Genomic DNA, 22,906 nt, shown 5'->3' with positions numbered 1-22,906 from the left:
AGCCTCGTAAATAAGAACATACATACAGGCAGATTGCTTCATGACGTTTTGGGTGGTAAGATTGTAATCACACCTTGAGATTGGTAATTGGCTGGGATGAGTTTGAACCACACATATTAGACTGTGGATGGTGGCCACTCAGTTTTGGGAAAAAGTCAGACGACAATTGTTCTGAACCACTCTCAGCATTTTTTGACCAATTTATTTCACCTGCTTTAGGATTAAAGAACCCCGAAGTGTGTAGTTATGAGTAAATGATTTGAATGAGATCTTCCCTAAACGGAAGGTAAAGAGTTGCTCATTATTTTGGAAAGAGTCCCACGATGGACGCTGGTTGTATGCAACCAGTAGACACCATTAGCACCGCCATATCTAAACAATGAATCTAGTATTCATTAATCAGCATTTTGCTATATGTGCCCCCCATGCTAAAAATGTATCTAATGTGCCAACATTTTGCCATAGATCTCAGAGGTCTCTCCTGATCACCGGGGTAAAACCCCCACCCATATACCAGGAGACATTTTCCCCACAAGCCAGGAAATGCCTCCAGTATGCCAGAGCCTGCTTGATACTCATATGTGTAACACACATAGACTCATACACTCACACAGTGTCTCTCTCACACGCTTTCACTCACACTTCCAGTTTTCCCATCCACTTGTGTTAGAAAAGTATGTCCTGCTCTGTATTCCATTCCACTCACTTTTTAAAATTACATCTTGCTCACCAAAAATCCCCACCATCTTCTCATATCAAGCCATCTCAGCTAGTCCCTCTTCTAGTGCCCTCATCTCAGAAACTTCATGAATACAACTCTGGGATTCTGTTGGTATATTACCTTTGAGGCCTCCATGGCTTCCATAACTTATCAATGCTATTTTCAACTCCAGCAACCACGTCCTTCAGAAGGCATGACACTCTTTGACAAATAGCAAATCTTCTCATCTTGAAGCTTCTCTGAATGTGCCAATACTTTACTCACTTTCGGATCCTCAGACTACCCAAGCATATCCTTAATTTTGCCTTTCTACACTTGCCCCGGGTCACTTTACCACTATCTTGCATTGACACATCCATCTACTTGGGGTCCACACAAGAGTTACTAGGCCTCAGTTGTCCATTCGCCTTATCCTTCAACTTTCTCCCATTCTTAGAATCCTTCATCATACTTTGCTGTCTTGAAACCATGCAAGACACAACTCCAGCACAGCATCTCATTTCAAATGGAAACCTCTAGGTACGCTACAGTTCATTGTGCATTCAAAGTACTCTGTACCACTGTTTTCCACAGTAATTCCATCTGGACAATAACTGACTGAGGGGCATATTATCAAGGGGGTTTATCTCCGCTTTTTTGGCTTTAAAAGCCAAGAAAGCGGAGATACAATTATCTCCCTATTACCTAGCTGTCGCTAACACCAGTTAGCGACAGCTATTAGGAGATAGCGACCATCTTGGGCCCCACTTTGCATGTCAGTGATATTTATCACTAATGACATGCAATGTGGGCGTGCCAAGATGTTAGCGACTGGAAACAGTCGCTAACATCGCTATCTCCTATTACCAACTTTTGGAGATATTCGCGCTAAGCGCGAATATCTCCAAAAGCTAACACCTGCCCTGAACAGTTCTTAGCCATGTTAACCAATGGGAGGTGGATAACATGGCTAAGAGCATTAGCTCGGTAATGCATGAATATCGCTGACTTTTCAGCGATATTCATGCATTGCGGACGATTTTTATCGCATTTGCGATAAACCTTGGTAATACCAGGGTTTATATGCGATAAAAATCGCCGCAGCTCAGCGGTAAATTTTTGTCTCTAACCAAGCAATAGCGATAATTATCGCTATTGCTTGGTAATATGCCCCTGAATTCCTTAACTTCTTGATTCATAATTTCTGCAAGACCATCACCATCTGTCTGATATTACACAATCCTCTTGTGTTTAATTCCATTTCTCTATAAAATCCTATATTCTCATCTGATACAAAATTGAACATTGTTTTCCAATGAAAATTTACATAGAGGTTTCTCTCTTGACAAGCAAACCCTCTATAAAATTTAGAACAGTCATTGGTCACTGTACTTACAAAGCCTACCTTCATACACCCAGAGGAAAAAGTCACTCACTTGTTTCCTCTACAAATCAGACGTATGTTCAACTATTAACATAGGAGGAATACACACCTTAGCAATCTTATCACTCCTCTCGCACCCCAGACTTTTAAAATCCTGCTTATGATACACTGATGTCAACAAAAAGGTTTCCTTACTTTCCACTCAGTAAACAACTTTCCTAAATGCCCTTTGAGAGTGGTGCAGTTGCAGCTGCCTTGGAACGGGGGTGGTAAGGCGGGAGTGTGATGGGATGGATAAAGAAAAAAATTAAAAATAAACTTACCTTCTCCGCCACGCCCCTGCACGTCTCTCAGTCCTCGGTCTGATAGAAGCACCCACTCTTCCGGGCTCTCCGAGCCAATCACAACACTGCGGGAGCTGCGCCGTGATTGGTCTGAGCATCCTGTTTGGATGCTCAGGCAGTGCCTTTGGGCCTGGGCATGTTCTCCACAGGACCGTGAAATACAGCCCAATGGAGAACATGCCAAGTGCACATGGCAGTTTTGCCACACTTGCCCAACACAAGCAGATGAACAACTCCAGCCCTCTCCTGACCCAGATAGGGAAACAACCATACTGCTTACTCAAACAAGGTAACAACACAGCTCAGCGTAACTGGGAAAAACAAAATAAATTAACACACCAATCCAGGGTAATGTCAAACATGCATCATTGAACACCGTATCCAGTGTACACTTGTCAATCCATGGTAAACTCCCTCACTTCCATCCAAGGTATATTTGAGTACCCATGAACATTATGTTCTTGCCCATAACCAAAAAATGCTCAATGAATATTTTAACCTTAAAGTACTTAACATTACAATGAATTACGGTCTACTCTTAAAATGTCAAACATTATTCTTAATCATTCAAAGCACGTACTGGGCACACGTATGGTCAATGGTTCTGAAAATACAGTAGTTAAAGACAAAAAGCGATTGACACCGGTAGTGTGTTGAATCCAATATGTTAGCTTTATGTAGTTCTTTTCTATCAAGTTCTACAAACGTTAGCCGACACGTGTTTCATCAACAGGGCGATGCCTGTGACTCATCAGGGCTGTGAAAATACATCATACTGTTAACATGACAGTACATACAGTTAGTGAATGCATACAAGTGAGTGCCTAAGCAGCATAACCGTGGGGGAGAAAAACAGAAACAAAGAAAACCAACATATGTTGCACATGTGCAAAGGACGGTGACCAGAACAGTGGTTGTGAAGCAAAGGTGATCCAGGCGGCTCAAAGTGATGTTCTACGAGAAGGATATGGGGTGATGGCGAGTGGAGAAGCCAAAGGTGGGCATGGTGTGGTGGTGAAAGTGACCTGACGTACTGTGTATGGTGAGAATTACAGAAAGTGATGGTCGATTTGTACTGGACGGATTGTCTAAGGTATAGGCCATAAGTCGAGAAGCGTTGGTGTGCACTGTGAGACGGCACTGAGGTGTCCATGAATATGGGTAAGACCGGTAAAACATTTAGAAGAATACCATGGATCATGGATGTAATTACTTGTAATTCTAATGGAGAAATAATCTAGATCAACAATGTGAGTAATGAAAGCTAGAGGAAAGCGGGGTGATCAGGAGTAAAGTGATGTTTGATTGTGAAGCTAATGTGTCGATAGTGTCGAAAAAGTACAGAACGTCAAATTTAAAACAATTGTTTGTGAATGAATCGTACATTTAATCTAACCAAAAGAGACTTAGGGGTGACTTCGAGAGTTATCATACGATGAAATACTCGTCGCAAATGGTTTATGCAAACAGAGTAACCTTGATGGTGAAAAAACACACAAAGCGAGACGGATTCTACATGTTTTCAGATTTGAGGTTACACCACATAATGACAAATTGACAAATTGTAGGTGAGAGAAGCCTGAGCCTAAAACATGATCCCGTAGAAATGTAAGAGGAAAATGCACGTTGTCACGCGGGGTCGCCAGGGAGGTGAACGGTATTACGCGGGCTGAGAACGGGTGTGGCAGGGTCAAACAGCATGCACAACGATAGAGCTGTAATAATGAATACCTGTAGAGGGCGTGGTGGTGGATCTGTGGAGATACAAGGGTGGGGACCGGTCAGTGACCAAAATAGAGGCAAAATTACATAAACATAGCGCCGGTATAAAACACGGTGACCTGGGGTCCGAGGTGAACTCACCGGGGAACTGGTAATGTTCTCGATCCAGTCACAGTAGATGGTGTGATCGTAGGTATGGGTAAAAAAAGGGGTATCCTATGGGAGACGCAGTCGGGTACAACTGTGTGGCGGCAACCTGCGGGATGGGAGAAAACAACATGCGGGATGTCTCGAGAGTATTAACCAAAAGGGGATGGGAGGAACTGTATACAACGGGGTAGTCTTTGGTAGGGTCTGCTGAGTATCTTACCTCCGGGTAACGGGCTGCTGCGAGGATGTGGTGCAGGTGCATCTACTATCGAAGTGGTGGAGTGCCTACAGTACAAATGCTTCCTGGTTTAATGTGCGCATGCGCGAGTTGCTCTGGACCTGAAGTGGGGAGACAGGCAGTGTGGCGCTAGAGCGCTAACTGCATCGGTGGTGCCGTGTGGTGGGGACGTGAGGAAAGAGGGATCATGTTTGTACAATAGGTATTTTAAATGGTTTAAGATGGTAAAAAGGAACAAGTACAGAGAGAAAATTGTCATATAAAATCAGTGCTTAATGCGCATTTGTAGAAATGGGGTGATTAGATGTAGTAACTCTGTGTAACACTCAAATTAGGATGAAGACACATTGGTGCACAGGAAATATATTATGAGTTGTACATTCTAAATAAGTTACATTAAGTGGAGAAGCATGGCAAAAATAGTACAGTCGTTTTACATGATAGTGCAGAGCTCCAGATAGTGGATGACTATGGAGGAAAGGATAAGAAGCACAGAGTGACATGATGGTACAAAACTCTGGAATGTAAGTGATTAAAAAGTGCAAGGCACAGACTGATATATTGCGCATCATAAGTGTATGATGTGGGTGGACAGGCATGTAAATGTCATGAGAGTCCTGGCAAACACAGTTGCCTGACAATAAACTCACTGTGGAGAACACTGAGAGATGGAGATAGCAAGTTCCTATCTGAGAGAAAGGGTGGTGATGGACCCGGGAAAGGCCATCATGGATGCTAGGTACAGCAAAAGGAGGGCTTAAAATGTGTATGACAGAAATTCAAGGCTTGGAGCGATGGACATAACAGTTCAGAGTTAAGGGTCCAAAAAGTATTGAAGTTCAGAATCTATGTTTTGGCCATACTTGACCGTATGGTGACACATGATCCATGTTGCTTCCAATCTTCTTAGTCGAAGTTCACGGTTGCCTCCGCGTATGTTGGGTTTGGCCACATCTATTCCATAGAATTCCAGTGTGGCTTGGCTTTTGCATTTGGCTATATGTAAGGCCATGGGATAGCGAGGATCTTGTTGGTGCATGGCCTTGGCATGTTCACTAATGTGGTCTTTGAGTGGAGTGATTGTGCTGCCTACATTGGCTGTGGCACGTGCATTCCAAAATATATATTACAAACCTCGTGTTGCAGTTGATGTTGTTGTGGATCTCGTATGTTTGTTTGTGGTGGCCTTGAAAATGTCTAGTATTGTTTCTTGCCCATTTGCATACGCCGCAGCAACCACATTTGTGGAACCCCATCGTGTGTGGAGTCAGCCAGGTGGTTGGATTGGTAGTGGGAAGGACAGTAGGGCTCAGTCTGGTTCGTAGTGTTTTATCTCGTCTGTACGTGATCTGCAGTTTGGAGCTGATGTTTGGAGATAGGGTTTTGTCTGCCAAGAGTATATTCCAGTGCCTATTGATGCTTTTTCTGACCATTATGCTGATGTCACTGTAGTCCATGATCATCCTAGTTTGGGCGATATCTGAGCTGGGTTTATTTTTGGGAAGTAGAGTGACTTTCCGGTCAAGAGGATTGGCCCTTCTGACTGCTATGTTGATCACAGTTTTGTTGTAGCCACATTTGTGGCACCGGTTCCGCATGTCTTCTATGCATTTGTTGAATTCAATGCCATCACTGCAATTTCTCCGTGCTCTGACTAGTTTTCCGTATGGTATAGTGTCAATCTGATGCTTAGGGTGAGATCTGTCAGCTCTCAGAATGGAGTTGCATGAAGTTTCTTTGCGGAAGAGTTTGGTGTGTGGTGTGTTGTCCCTTATGTAGATTTCTAAGTCAAGAAAAGTTACCTTGTTGGTGCTGTAATTGCATGTAAATCTCATGTCCATATCGTTGGTATTGAGATGGTCGAAAAAGGCTTCGAGTTTGGAGTGTGTGCCGGACCTGATCAATAGGCAGTTGTCAATATATCGACCCCAGTAGACTATTGAGTCTACCCAAGCAGCACCTTTGGTGCTCCAAATCCAAGTGGTCTCCAATGTGCCCATGTATAGATTGGCAAACGAAGGGGAAAACCTTGAGCCATTGGCTACCCCCTTTGTTTCTTTGTACCACTTTGAGTTAAACATAAAGAAGTTGTTCTTCAGGATGATGTCCATGATATTAATTATCATATTGGTGTGTTGCCACAAAGTGGCGGGTCTTGCGTCCAGATATTTAGATACAGCTGCCAGACCTTTGCCTGGATTCATGGAGGTGTACAATGACACCACATCTATTGTTGCCATTGTCATTCCCGGTTGCCACTGTATATCATTAAGAATACTCAGGATATGCTTCGTATCCTGGATGTACGACGGGATGTTCTTGGCCAAGGGTTTGAGAAAGAGATCGACGTATTCTGCCATTCTATCAGTGGGCCCACCAATGCCAGATACTATAGGTTTCCCTGGGGGGAACTGGGCTGGTTTGTGAATTTTCGGCAATGTGTAGAGGGACGGAGCCATGGGTTTGTTGATTTTCAAATATAATGTTTCTTCGTCGTTGAGAAGTCCTGCCCCATGCCACTCCTTTATTTGGTTGTTGATGTGGTTGGTAACAACTCCTGTGGGATTGTTCTTAATGTGCGTGTAGCATGTCGTGTCATTGAGTTGAGAAATTATTTCTTGTTCGTAATCAGTCTTGTCCATGACGACGTTGCCGCCCTTGTCTGCTTCTTTTATCACCAATTCCCTATCCAGGGAAAGTGTCTTGCGGGCTATCCGTTCACTTCTGGTGAGGTTGTCTCTGTTTTTTTGTCTATGTTGCTTGTGTGTCTTGATTTCATATGTTTCAATGTCTTCTAGGACCAGAGTGTGGAAATTGTCAATGGGGTTTCCCGCCGGTATATTAGGGGTCCACTTTGATTTGCATTTAAGATTACTGTCTATTGTGTTGTCATCCTCTATTCCCAAGTTGTGTAGTAGTTGTTCTGGTGTAAAGGACTGATCATCTATTTCGTTCAGGGTTAAGAGTAGATGTGTATCTTTAATTTCTCGTATGGTTTGTATGCCTTCTATTGCAGTGGTGCAAGTGACGCTGTTATTGGGCATCTCCCTGGGGTTGTGGGCAAAGTGCTTTCTGAGTTTGAGCTGCCGAATGAATTTGAAAAGATCAATTTTTGCTTTGCATGGGTCACCTGTATCTTGAGGGTTGGAATTCAGACCTTTACTAAGAATGTTCATCATGTCTTGAGAGAGAGTCTTTATGGATAGGTTCACAACTAGGACTTCTTGTGGATCGGTAGTTAGGGGCGTGAGTCCCCTGACCTCAGTTTCCTTTTGTATTCTTCCTTTCCCTCTTCGTTTGCCTCTTCGGGTTTTCTTGTTGAGGTGTTGTGACGTTGTTGAGTCCTTTTCTCGCGTCTGATGGTTAAGATTTCACCCAAAAAATTAGAGGCGCTTGTATTTATTTCCGAATCTATTTAGTTTTCACTGGGAATGGTGTTGAGGGAGGATGAGCTGGATGCATTTGAGACTGCTTCCGCTCCAGCTGTTCTTTCTGATGCCTTAGGCTTCTTTACCAGTTGATCGTATTTTCTCGCGAACGTGAAGACCCTGCCTTCTCTGTAGTCGGCCTCGACACGTTTTAGTTGTCTACTTTTACGCTCTTTGATTTCTTTCTGGTGTGTATTCAGGACGTCTTTCAATATTGCGTAGTTCTTTTCGGTTGTTTCTTTAAGATTGAGATCTTTTATTTCTTCCTCTAATGTCAGAATTTCTGCTTGTAACTTGCACACTTTTCTCTCTGCGCTTTTAATGAGAATATTGATTAATGTGTTTGAGTTGATGGTTAGTGCTTCTTCCCATTTGCCGAGTAGGTCCTCATCTAAGTCGTCGAATGTAGGGAAAATTTAGGAGTGGAGTCCTCTAGGGACCCTGTTCAATCTGAGATATTGTTTGAGGGTGGCGCTGTCCCACCACCTTGCGTTTTCTGTTTTTTTGAGCATTTCAAGTTTAATGAATTTGTCTTTCAAAGATTCTTTGCGTAGGGGATTGCTGCTAGTTGAGGGACCTGTAGGTGGTCTACCTTTTTCCAAATTGTCGAAGAGTTCCGATGCCTCCTTGTCTCTATCCATCACCTGAAGCAAGAGTATTGATAATTATTCTTAATCATATTTGTCTGACCAAAAATTTCCTAACATAAACTAGTTATATAGCTAGTTCTTTTCAAGGAAACAAAATAGCACTCAAATGTCTCAGTGCAAACAATTGAGTTTCTCGAAAATCTTTAGTAACAAATGTGTAACAAAAGTTTGTTTTTTTTTTATTGATCCAATGTGGGTTTCCACTGAAGTAGTTACCAATCCGACAATCAGCAAGAACATTATCATTAATAATCGCTGTAACTTGTAACTGAACACCCCCCCCCCCGAATCTCCCCCCTCCCCCCACTGGGCCCACCCGCCTAGAGGTCCATTAACAGCAGTTCAATCAGGAGTATCCTCTCGTCTGGGGGATTCCATTCCCACGTGACTATCCCCTGTCGCCCCTGTCTGTGTAGAACTAGGGGTGCTTCCTCCTATCTCCTGGACCATTAGCCCCCATGCCTGCAATTCTTCCGGGAGTTTGGCATCCCTTCTAGTACTACGTATGTGCCCCTCCTCCGCCAGTGCCCATTCCTTCAGGCCTGCTTTCCAGCTCACTATTAGCGGCCTGTGGAAAATTAATACAGTTTGGTGAACATTATCGGCGCCATCTTGCCCCCTTTCGAGCCCATTCGTGCGCGTAAGCGGCAGCCATTTTGAGCACCATGGCCTCCCTGCCCCTCGCTGATAGCCAGCGCGTCTCTCTCTCTCTCTCCTAACCTCGCAAACATCCCCCGCACGCTGACAACCCCCGCTCTCTCATGCCTTGGGTCATAAACCCCTCTTCAGCGCAGCTTCACCACAGAATCCCATCCTGTTCCCAGCGCGACACCTCCCCTCATTCCTTTCATGGTCTCAGATCCTTTTTGATGCGAACCCCCTTTTCCTGTGTCCCCGTTTGTCTTCCTTGTTCCCAGGCCGCCACCTGGCCCTGCGGATACTGTTTATTACCCCGTACAGTAGGAAGCTTCCCCTCCCCATCAAAAGACCCTCGAGCTGATCAAAGCCCCCACCCTATGAGATCCGATCAACTCTACGCATTCCGTGAATCGGCGGAATGCCCTGCTGCGCGACAATCATCACCTGTTGTGACCGGGGTGGGGAATTCAACTGTAAATGTATGTGGGAACGGGCCTGAAGGGGAGATTCCGAGGATGTTCTTTCAAATATCAAAGTGTTGCGAGAATGTGTTACGTGTAATAAAGGTCATAAACCCTAGTATAAGAGGCCAGGCCTCGGAGATGTGGGTAGAGCACCTCGTGACGATACTTGCTGTCTGAATTGATGTGTTCTCCTCCGGAGAGAATAAAATCCTCGTTTCCTGCCTTCCAGTCTCCAGCGCCTGCTTCTTCATTGATTAATATTGGTGGGTCATAGAGGCGACACCGCCGGGCAACATAAAGGGGTCTTTGGTTACTGGTTGTCTTTGAACCCCTTTTAACAATTGGCGCCCAACGTGGGGCCCATCAGCGACTCGTGGATCCAGTGGGAGAGGTCCTGACGACAGAGTGAACGACTGCAACGATCGGAAGGTACCCTGTCCGATAGACCCTCGTCTGACAGCCGATCATCCGAACTTCACTGGTTCCGAACAGACCTCTCTCGAGTGATCTGCGGTCCTGACTGGGAACCATCAGGAGTGCCACAAGGAGTACGAAGAGAAGAGGACGATCGGGCGCTGGATTCGGAAGACAAGAAACTGTCCATGCGGTCCGGGTAAGGTCGTGTAAACACGACGAATTGCGAAAGTGATTGATAATTGATAATTGAAAATACTAGTATTACTTTTTGTTAATTTATTTGGAGATTCACTGTCTGCAAACGGAGAAACAACAGGCTCTCCCTTTATAAACAGTGAAGGATAGGTACGCATCCGTCGGACCTATCTTTCCCCCCCACTGAACAATTGCCCCTCCCCCCATTGATTAACTGTTATAGATTGTTTTCTGGAGATTCTCTGTCTGCAAACAGGGAAGAATAGGTCCCCTCTTTGCAGATAGTGAAAGGGTAGGTGAGGCGGACCTTTGCGAGCCTACTTATTCTCCCCATTGACCATATTGATTTTTTATTTTTTGACCTAACATTGCCATTGATTAACTCTTATAGATTGTTTTCTGGAGATTCTCTGTCTGCAAACAGGGAAAAATAGGTCCCCTCTTTGCAGATAGTGAAAGGGTAGGTGACGCGGACCTTTGCGAGCCTACTTATTCTCCCCATTGACCATATTGATTTTTTATTTTTGACCTAACATTGATTGCTCAAGATTGGTTCATGAGGTATTCACTGCCTGCAAACAACGTAGAATAGAAATATTCTGTCTAGTCTTTGCACGCAGTGATAAGATAGGTAGTGCTGACTATTATCCCCATTGTGATCCGTCATGCCTGTCTTCTCCCCACTGGTTAGTAGCCTGTTTAGCCCGGACCGCTTATTAGAGATGAACCATCCGGCTCCGCTGGAAGGCACCCCTAATAAGGACATGTTCATGAAGCATGGATTGATCGCTATAGCCTATAGTGAGCTGTGGCATAAATATACGAAAAGGGATCGAGCAAGTCAGTGGCCACTGATAGGATCCTTCGATCTTGACAAAATAGAAACGGTAGAAATAGCCCTTCGTAGGAATGAAACAACACCTATTATGCTCGATAGTCTCGGTATGTGGCGCAAAGAAGCCACACGACGAAAGGAAAGCGATGAAGTCAGAAAGGGTGAAGAGACACGACGGACAACCCTCCAAACGTCTAGTAGGCAAAGGGAAGGGCCAGTGATGGCACAGTTCCGAGGAGTAGACATGAGAAGGGAACGGTGTAAAGGGATGTGTCGACAGGACAACCCCGGGACACAACGACCCGAAAGTAATCCCCCGACACTATGCACAGGACGAACAGATTTAAAACAAAACCAATGTGCTTTCTGTAGATGTCTCGGGCACTGGAAAGCCCAATGCCCGACTCTACAGAGCATAGGTAAGAACGGAGGGTCGACAGAAAGAACAGGCCGACAGAAAGGGAAAAGGCGCGAGATAAAAACCAATCAGACTAGTGCAGACAGAACAGATAGAACCACCCCGTTTGATTATGCTCGATGGCACAGATTTCGTCAGACCAATTTTAACGACATGTTAGAGTTCTGGGACTGATTGCTCTCTGTTGCTCCCCCACTCTGAAAAACAAACACAATTACAGGCCAGTGTAAACAACCCCCGTTAGAAAAAAGGACTCAAGGAAGCCAAGCATCTGTTATACAATTTAGGATTTAATTACAGTAAAGATAACACACAACCAACGGTAAATAGAATAACTAGTAAAACACTCTCTAAAGCAAACTGTACTAATAGAAGAAATACAAAACATATTACGCTCACTCCGGAAGTCCTCGAAATGTAACAGCTCGATGGTCCCGCCCACCCGAAACACATAGCACGTGTGGGGCGGGGCCTGCCAGCAGCCATGGACCAAAAGAGATCGCCGACGAGAAACCGGAGGCTCCACAAAGCAGGCAATGAAATGGTCTTCCCATACTACCCTTCCAGGGATGGCGTCCCCCGGGCCACGAGTAGGGAGGGGGCGGATGCAAATGACCCCCTCCCTCGTATCTCCTGGTCCGGCCATCACGAATTCCTCCATCGAACGGATGCAGGGTGGGCAGGGAGGGAGAAGCGACGCAGACGAGCCTCTCCCGCCTCCGCAGGTAGGAGGCTTCCCTGCCCTGGCCCGGCGCCGATGTCCTCCAGCCGGGCGACGGCCATATACCTGCGCAGCACAGGACATACAATGTCCGACGCACATATATTTCCGCAGCACAGGACATACAATGTCCGACGCACATATATTTACGCAGCACAGGACATACAATGTCCGACGGGCATACTTGAGCAGTACCGGACGTACAATGGTTCCCCCAAGGGTCGGAATCAGGGGTGTAGGGTGGTCATCATGTGCACCCCTGATTCAAAGGGACGGCGTGGGATGCGCCGGGAGAAGGAGACGGCACGGACGAGCCTCCCTCACCTCCCCAGATGAAGGCTCCACTGCTGCACCCTGGCGCCCCGAACCAAAATGTCCTGCTCCAACAGCATGATGTTCTGTCTCTGTCACCACAAGAAGTTTCTTCCACTCCTGAAAGATACAACGGAGGGCGGCTGCCGCAGGGTCTCAAAATGGCGTCTGGGCCCTCGGAAGGCGGGTCTAGGCCGCTGGAGTAACTTTGTCCGAAATTGCAACTCGGGCACTTGCCCACCTGGGCGCAAGCCCCCACCATCGACAAACATCCCCTCGACTTTGAAGATTCTACCAAAGTCCCAAGAGCCCTCAGCCCCTTCAGGCTTCCGGTGAGGAACAGCTGCATTGATCACTATGGAATAACCACGGCACAGCAACAAGATGGCGGTGCTCTCGTGTCTGCATCAGCTTCCGTCTGAACCACCCAGGAACATTATGGGCTAACGAACTCGAGTAAGTTCCGGCTGAACATCAACATGACCCGGTAAGAAAGACTCTACCTCCCTCCCTCTCTTGATTGACGGTCCACACCACCAGCCCCTCTGTTAGCACAGGTTTTTTGAACTGCCGAAAGGGACCCTGGTCCAACCGCCAATCGTCGGAGACATTTTTTGCCCCTGATGCTACTTCCGGACTAAACCGGCCTTGCCCAAAATGGTGCCGGTGTCAATAGGAACTAACGGATGCCTCGTGGTGTTCCTTAGCTAATGAAACTTGATGTACTAAGATTTATATACGAACCTTTGCGCACTTGATGAAAAAGGGAGGAGGGTTCACTTGACGAACATTTGAAAGGGGTCCCGTAAAAATGTTGATTTCAATGAACGATTTATTTTGATATTTATTGTAACTGGTACCTAACGTCGCTTATGATGCACACCCACGGTACACATCTAGGAAATGTGATTACAATGAGCTTGACTGTGTTTCCATTTATGAACTGAAATGCCCCTGATCCCTCATCACGCAATGAAACGTTTTTAGTTACTTGCAAATAATTAATTAGGCCTTTTTAACATATTCTTGTGCCGCAAAATAACCCCCCTACTGTATGTGCTTCCATCGTCGACATGCCCGGCCAAAATATGATTGCACTCTCACATTTTACGTACTGGACGATTATGCAAATAAAGGTTTTCCAAACTATGAATAGGCATCACATACTTTTGTAAATGTGGGAATTGGTGGGAGGGCTTTTTTCGGGGCGCAACCGTTCTGCTCTTTTTTTAAGGTTATCTGAAAAATGGTTGTTCGGCCCTGGATTGATGAATTGAATCAAAGATATGATACGCTGCCTCCAAAATATGCGACTAAGCTCAGGAACTAACGTATGAAGAAGGACCTCGACTTCTGAGAATGGGTAAAGTAAAGCGGTGTGATTGATAGAATGTTATAAAGGTATGGTGGTCGAAGGTACTAAGGGACAGGGTTGACCGAAGAACTGATATGCCTTAGAACATCACAGCTTTGGGAATGATTTAAGGATCCCGATGGCCAGATACATCTACAAAACCAGGTACCTCGCGCTAGGCACCTCTGATTCCTCTTTTTAGCGTTTCCCTACACACGATCCATAATGCCACCCTCGAACCCCCCATGAACCACCTATCACACTGCCCGCCCCCTTGACTTCAGAAACCAAGACCCCAGGGATTATACCCCGAGGAGATAAGTACGAGTATGTGGTAAGTAAAGGACTTTCGTGCCCGTACATTTGATGTGCTCGAATGTTGTTCCCCCTCCCTTTTCCTCCTTTTTTTCCCTCTGCAGGTTACATTGGAGTCCCGATTAGGGTATCGTAAAGAATCTGGAGCCACGTCACGCCCGATGCATGAAAACGGACTAACGCTGCAAGACGACACAAAAAGACGCCCTACTCAATGCGCGACCTTTTTGTACCTGACCTAATGCTCTTCCGTCCCAAAACTGCATGCTTTCTACATCCTAACACAGACCCGAAACGTCTAACGTTGGGTAATGCACTGAATAGCCCAAACAATACACGGTCATTCTCCATGCCACACGTGTACTATTTGGCCTATTGTTACTCTCTCTCTCTCTCTCTCTCTCTCTCTCTCTCTCTTTTCACCCCTCCACACTTTCCCTCTTCCTAGCGACTGGCACCTAATTGGCGAACCTGGTGCACCTCCTGATTGGCCCCAAATACCACAAGTATTTGCACAAATTCGTCCTAAATAAAATTGTATCGATACCACGTTACTACCTCTCCTTTTCTGCTAAATATGGATGAAAATTAAATTGACCAAAAGGAAAGGGACAGGTAAGACGACTAAGGTTCCCTAAATTTGACCCACAGTCAGGGAACTATTTGTCAGTGGCTTCTATGATAAAAAAAAAAAAAAAATGTCTGTGGTAATGCGACCTTCCCCATTCCAAATTGTTTCCATACCCCAAACAGTAAGAAATGATCGAGACACCCCCGTCTTCCCAAAATGCCCCCAGTTTGGTATCAGCTGCCCTGAACGAGAATCTGAAAAACGCCCCTTGCTCCAATTCGCCGCGTTCCTAGTTGTTTTCCATAAGATCCCACCCACCCCAAGGATAAGTTTAATAATTATCGCAAGCCCCCCCCCGAGTTTTTTTTTGTAGTAACCAGGTTGCGAGAAACTATATAGAAAGTTAGAAAGATGTGTGCAAAGTTAAAATTAGATCGAAAACTGAAAGAACTTGTTGCAGTAAACCTTGTTGAAAATAGGATGATTTTCTAAAAGATAGGACGCATTGATGTAATGGAGAGTCGTTTAGCCTATGTTCATCCCTCAGAAGGATGCCTATCAGACTATGGTGAGTAGCACGTTGCACTTTTCCGTAAGATACAAAGCCCTGAAGACCGGCCTAGCCTTGCAAGACTCGTACTAGGGAAATGGGTCTCTACCAGAAGAACTGACATCTACTGTAATAGACGAATGCAATGAATGGGTACCAGACCTCGTACCACGACAAATGAATGTAAATACCAACAAAACGCCAAAGAATTAGCCACAAAGGGAAGTTGTAGGAAATCCAACAAACCCATCATCAATTGTTTATACGTTGGCTGCAAATCTCAATGTAGCGGATGTTTACCCCAGTTGCTTGGTGTTGGGAGAAAAATAGGTTTATGTAATTACCTTCTTCTGCAAAATCTCTAAAGACTGTCTTTTCGAACTCATTTAAGGGTACCACTGTCGGAGGAGAAAGAGACCGGATGTGGGAGCACGCGGCCTGACTACGGATCGTGGAACCTCAGCGACGGAGGCCAAGGCGAGACCACAGCAGTAAGGAGTCGCAGGATGAGGCACTGTTTCAGACAAAGCTAAGGAAAGGGCTGACCTGAAGCCCCTGCTCTATGATCGACGTGTGCCAAAAAGTCCCCGCTCTCTGAACCTGGTTATGGACCCGTCTGTCTCAAATTCTCCGTCCCCCTGATCTGTTCCCGACTTGGCCCTGCTCCATCCCCTCCTCCTCCGACCTACCATAAGGACTGTTCACACACACACCTTTCCACCTGAACTTCCAAGTTCCTCCAAATCCTACTGAGCTACCCAGAGAAGGGTACTCCCTGCGTCAAAAGGGAGGGAGCTCCGACTAAGTAGACCACGAACTATGTTAATCTCAGAACGGTGACCTAGAACTCCACCAAGGGTCGCCCCTAAAGAGAAAATGAACGAAGTATGTGGTTCTACCCGCTGCTGAACACCTCGATGATGATGGAAACAACAGGAAATACCCACCACAGAGACTCAAGAAACAAACAGGCCCCACAACTCAAAGACAATTGCACTTTTCATCACAATCCTTTTTCTGCCTCCTAATAACTATGCTCTGGGTTACGGAAGAAAATGCACCTGCTCCAAAACCGTAACGCATTTCTCCTATGAGGTCTGGCGAAACCAAACAAAATGTACCCCTGCCCGCAGACCTCCAACGACTCAATCCACATGAACATTCCTGTTGACAGAACGAATTGTAATCCAGGTGCTTAACAGTGCCAACAGAAGACGACAAAGACACTGAGAACTCTGATTTTTATTTTTACTATATCTCATTCCTCTCCCAACCACCATTGGACTGACTATGCTCCCACCGAGTACAAAAAGGACTTACTTATATGATAACTTACCAGTTCTTATTCCAAATGACTATAAGTATCTATGATCTGTACCCAACGCCCTCGCTACATAATTCTAGTCTGATATTGCATTACGATGACTTTTTCTGCAACCAACTTAACGATGAACCCGCCTACTAGATGATGAGATTTTTCAATGTGATGTTTATAATGTGATGTTTTTGTACAGTTCTTTTGCCTAAGTCCTCTCTCTCTTACTTATGACCACTGCAATAGGTATAGATAGGAAACAGGCCAGCAAGATGTCTTGGAAATGTTAAAGGGAGGACTGTGGAAAATTAATACAGTTTGGTGAACATTATCGGCGCCATCTTGCCCCCTTTCGAGCCCATTCGTGCGCGTAAGCGGCAGCCATTTTGAGCACCATGGCCTCCCTGCCCCTCGCTGATAGCCAGCGCGTCTCTCTCTCTCTCTCCTAACCTCGCAAACATCCCCCGCACGCTGACAACCCCCGCTCTCTCATGCCTTGGGTCATAAACCCCTCTTCAGCGCAGCTTCACCACAGAATCCCATCCTGTTCCCAGCGCGACACCTCCCCTCATTCCTTTCATGGTCTCAGATCCTTTTTGATGCGAACCCCCTTTTCCTGTGTCCCCGTTTGTCTTCCTTGTTCCCAGGCCGCCACCTGGCCCTGCGGATACTGTTTATTACCCCGTACAGTAGGAAGCTTCCCCTCCCCATCAAAAGACCCTCGAGCTGATCAAAGCCCCCACCCTATGAGATCCGATCAACTCTACGCATTCCGTGAATCGGCGGAATGCCCTGCTGCGCGACAATCATCACCTGTTGTGACCGGGGTGGGGAATTCAACTGTAAATGTATGTGGGAACGGGCCTGAAGGGGAGATTCCGAGGATGTTCTTTCAAATATCAAAGTGTTGCGAGAATGTGTTACGTGTAATAAAGGTCATAAACCCTAGTATAAGAGGCCAGGCCTCGGAGATGTGGGTAGAGCACCTCGTGACGATACTTGCTGTCTGAATTGATGTGTTCTCCTCCGGAGAGAATAAAATCCTCGTTTCCTGCCTTCCAGTCTCCAGCGCCTGCTTCTTCATTGATTAATATTGGTGGGTCATAGAGGCGACACCGCCGGGCAACATAAAGGGGTCTTTGGTTACTGGTTGTCTTTGAACCCCTTTTAACAGGCCCATGTTGTGCCAGCCAGTGGATTGCTATTCGCCGCCTAGCAGTCACCAGCCCCAATACCAGTAACATCCTGCTGGTTTTGCGTTTAGGGTCTCGGGGAATCAATCCAAGGATACAAGTACGCACCTCTAGGGCAACCCTCCATCCCGTTATTCTATGATGTGTAACGCAAGTTGTGAAGAAACTGTCAGCTAAGAGGTAGCTCTCACACCTGAGACACTTCTGGTAATGCAAACCATTGCCTTAATGTAACTGCTTACTGCTGCTGCCATGTTTTCTTCCTCTTACTAATCATGTTTAATAGATGTGTGTGTTTATGTTTAGATGGACACGGCATGCAGCCTTGCTATTTTCTGTTTACACTTCTTAGTCTCCAGTGAGATGGTGGCATGGACAGGATGTGCTAAAAGCCACCAGGGATGGTAAGTTTACAATATAATCAGGGGTGCTGGTCATGATGGCTTTGTAAATGATGCAGATGATGTGGGCCGGCAGGTGGAGCAAATGGAATGTCATCAGGATGGTGGTGATCATATTTCTTTTGGTCCCGGATGAGAGATGCTTTGACATGTGGAATGCCCTAGGGGAAGGCAGTCAGGGAGTCCATGTAGCAGGGCTTTAGCACCATTCACAATGCAAGAGTATAAATGTTTGAACAGCAGTTCTGAAGTAAATTTCTAGAAGAAAAAAATATTTTGCTTTCTTTAGAACAGAAAGCTAGTGCCAGGCAGTATTTTTTTGACTGGGTGTACCTTGAGGGTCAAGTTGGTGTCCAGGGGGAATCTATGTGAAATATAATTTGCTGATAGCTGGTGTTCGAAGCTGGCGAGGTTCATGTCATCAATCTAGGTTTCTACTATTTCTTGCTTGCTGTTACTGCAAATAGAATGAATTCAGTCAGTCAAAATGATGTTTATTTAGATCATAGTCTTTAAACAATGCAAAGAAATAATTACAGATTAAAATATTCAACCACAATGCAGTGATATAATTACAAGTTAAAATCTTCCACGACACTATTTATACACAATTCACAGAATAAATAAATAATTTAATAGGAGGTACCATTGAGAGCAGCACTTCATTGTGCGACCCTATCGTTTAAGAGTTATAAAAAATTCAGATCAAGAGTTTCTCTTACACAGCTATATAATTCATTGGTTTATAACATTTCTAAAAAATGTTAGTCATGTATTTTTTAAGACCCTTTGTACTATCTTTATATAATTTCCTAACGCGATTGCAATTTCAATAGTGGCCATTTCTGTAAGAAAATTGATTGCTTGGGCCCGTGATCTTATATCATATTTTAAAAATATTGGGCGAAGACATAGTTTGCGCTGTTCTAGGATAGTTATGCAGTCTAACAGGATGTGCAATAAGTCACCTTTTGTATCCAGTTTACATTTGCAACACCCTTTGTGGTCCAACATTCTTGATTTCAATTCTTCGTTTACCAACCACGGGTTAATTCCAATACGTATTCTTAATATCTCCTGTCTATACCAGTGATTCGGTAAGACCAAGTATTCATCATATACTGTACTGATTTTTTCTTAGCCAGATATTCCATGTCAGTTCTTCTAGACACTTCTTGCCCATGCAACTTCAAATCACTTTTAGAGCATTCTACACGTAGGGATTCTTGGCAGATAGCCACCTTTATACACTCACAGGCCTGCACTATTTTCTTCCTACTTGCATTTGCCCATTTTAGATTACTAAGTTGTATCTCTTTTCTACACCATTGTGCTATTTTTTTACCTTTATCGTTTTCCAGACGTTTCCAGAATCTAATCACTGCTATTTGGGATTGGACCCCCCAAGCTGTTATCCCTAATTCAGTTATTATTGCTTGAACCATTGATGAACGTGGTAGAGACAACAGAGTTTTCAGGCATTTCCCTTCCTCCAGGTCCAAGACACCCTTACCGCTCATATAAAGGACTTCTGCACCATCGACTACTTGTGGTGGTATCATAGCACTGAATGCCTTTAGCAATGGTCGGTGAGACATATCCCCATAGTCATGATTAAAGATTTTCAGTCCAGAAATCGATATGAGGGCTTTTGCTTTTTGAGCTTCAAGATGCGCATACCACTTTAGGGACTTATCGAACCACATCCCTAGGTACCGATATTCATTCACAGATTCCAATTTAAGATCTACTAAAAACCAATTAAACCTAATTACTTATTTTCTGAAACATAAGATTTTCGTCTTGACCAAGTTGACTGTTAAAAATGTCCTTGCACAGTATGGATTAAAAGATTTCAACTTTCGTTGGAGACCCAATTCAGTCTGGTCTAATATTACTAGGTCGTCCGCGTAAAGTAGACAGGGCACCCTTTTGCCATCCATTCTTGGACTTGCACTACCTTCAACTTCTAGGCAAGCGGGTAAATCAGATAGAAATATAGAGAATAACTGGGGGGCCAAGACGCAGCCCTGTCTCAGGTCATTTTCGATGGGTATTTTTGGCATCAACGACCCCTCAGTATCCTTAATTACTTGTACCCAATTACCTCGGTGTAGTTCTTTTATTATACAGTAAATCAAGGGGGAAGGATCACTTGTCCTGCATAACCAGGGTATGCAGGTTGGTACGTGGTGTCTCACAATTTAAAAGACCCTCATACACATGTATCTTAGATGGTCGTAGCGGTATATGTTATCTCCCCGCTTTCATACACGTGTGTGCATAATCCTTGGGTCAGTGTTTATGCAACCTCTGCCTGGAGGATTTACCCTTGGTTAAAAACAGTAGTGATCGTGGATAGGGAAAGTGAAAAATAAGTTGAAAAGAATGACCTGATTTCAGTCAGTCCTTGGTCTCATTGTACCTGGTGAAATGCGTATGCGCACTTCTTCGGGTAGGGGGCATGGGAGAAGGTGCCTATCTGTGGCGTGACTTCTCCTGCGTAGCTTGTGCTATCTCTGCCTCTCCTCACCCGGATATGTATATATCCAACTTATTTTTCACTTTCCCTATTGTTTTGCACTGGTCCTGAAGAAAGCCCACCGACCTATATAGGCAACTAGGCTGAAACATGTCGACCGTTTTTAAACACACCATACAGTGCGCTTGAATTCCTTATTATTCCAAAGCGGCACAATATCCAATTACCCACCCTCATTTGGGCTACCCGAATCCAGACCCAATAAAGTTCTACTTCCGGCTGTCCGGGTATTTTAATTCACTTCCCGAGCACTTCTATCCACGATAACTACTGTTTTTAACCAAGGGTAAATCCTCCAGGCGGAGGTTGCATAAACACTGACCCAAGGATTATGCACACACGTGTATGAAAGCGGTGAGACAACATATACCGCTACGACCATCTAAGATACATGTGTATGAGGGTCTTTTAAATTGTGAGACACCACGTACCAACCTGCATACCCTGGTTATGCAGGACAAGTGATCCTTCCCCCATGATTTACAGTTAAACTAAGGAGACTGAACGGATCAGCACTCTACGGGCCCGATTCACAGAACTAACTTAAGACAAAATCCTAAACTTACTACTTTTGGTATTCACAGAAGTTAGGATTTTGTCTTAAGTTTGTCTTAAGACAGACTTAAGACAGACTTAAGACAAAATCCTTACTTAAGTCTGTCTTAAGTCTGTCTTAAGACAAACTTAAGACTAAATCCTAACTTCTGTGAATACCAAAAGTAGTAAGTTTAGGATTTTGTCTTACGTTAGTTCTGTGAATCGGCCCCTACCTCCCCCCTTGATTTTTTGTTCTTTTATTATAGCCAGCAGGTCTTTCGGTATGTTTTTATTTATTAAGGTTTCCCGGAGGCAGTTCCAATCTACTGAATCAAACGCTGCTCGAAAGTCAACGAAACAACAGCAAATTTTACCATTTTGTTCCGTCGACTTTCGCGCTATTGCCCTTAGGGCAATGCAGTGATCTATCCTGGAGTGCCCTTCTCTGAAGCCCCCCTGTTCAGCAGGTACTATTGAGAACTCCTCGACCCAATCATTTAGCCTATTCAGCACAATCTTTGAGAATACATTTTCTCCTATATCTAGAAGATTGATCAACCTATAGTTTTGAGGCGCGTCCATGCTACCCTTTTTATGGATTGGTCTGACAACTGCGCCCTTCCAATTCTTCGGCATTCTACCTTCTGCTAATACTATTTGATATAGTTGGGAAAGGAATCTCGTCCACCACTTTATCTGTGACTTAAGTATTATTGCTGAGAGGTTGTCTGGCCCTGCTGTTCGGGTAAGTTTCAGATTCCTTATTGTGCTTTCTACATTCTGTTCAGTAAAATCGGATTCAAATTTTTCCGTTACTGCCTGCCAAATCTGGGCTCTACGGCTCCAGTGACTTCTCGAGGTCCGTACAGTTCCTTCAGGTACTTCTCCCATGCTGCCTCGCTAGCGACACATTTCATTGCCCCTGCTGAGGGAACGGATGCTGCTTTTACCAGCTTCCAAAATTGTCTTAGATTATTTGCTTCGATTGATTCTAGCAACTGTGCCCGGCATTTCTCTTTATATGACCTTTTTGCGTCAGTAGCCATCTTTTTTAGCTCATTTTTCAGCTTATTAAGGTAACCTTGACTGACTCGGTTAAAAATTTTCTTTAAGCTTCTTGAGACTGACCTTATCTCCCTTTTTTTAATTTGGCAGAAGACAGAGAACCATCTCAGATGGCTGGCCGGGGTTTTGGCACCTTTTCTTTTTCCTTTTTTTTATTTGTATCCGGAGACACTGAACTACTTGATCTATCTTCTCCTCGTACCATTCCAGATTTTTACTCCCCGAATCCCCCAGTTCAACCTTATGCTGAAAGGACTTAGGTTTTTCTAAATACTCTTCCGTCAATCTTGTTATCGCCCGCTTGGGATAGTCAACTTCCTGTGGGATCACTTTCTCTCTAAATTCCCTCCTTCCCACGTATATATTAAATTGCAACGGATTGTGATCTCTGCCTTCACTTTGGGGTATCTTAAATCCCCCTACTAGTGGGAAGTTCCAAGCTGGCA

General features: G+C 44.8%; 1 long non-coding RNA gene across 1 annotated transcript in view; it reads right to left on the bottom strand.

Annotated features, from left to right (window-relative positions):
* Positions 1-22,906, bottom strand: part of LOC147697049 (uncharacterized) — a 248,069-nt gene that overhangs the window by 183,851 nt on the left and 41,312 nt on the right. The window contains exon 2 of the long non-coding RNA XR_015299282.1: positions 18,650-18,773. This is a non-coding gene — a long non-coding RNA (uncharacterized LOC147697049). The remainder of the gene's footprint in view (positions 1-18,649; positions 18,774-22,906) is intronic.

The sequence above is a fragment of the Lissotriton vulgaris genome, chromosome 8 (assembly GCF_964263255.1).
Source record: "Lissotriton vulgaris chromosome 8, aLisVul1.2, whole genome shotgun sequence".
Taxonomy (NCBI): Eukaryota; Metazoa; Chordata; class Amphibia; order Caudata; family Salamandridae; genus Lissotriton; species Lissotriton vulgaris.
This window is presented reverse-complemented; position numbering and strand designations above follow the sequence as displayed.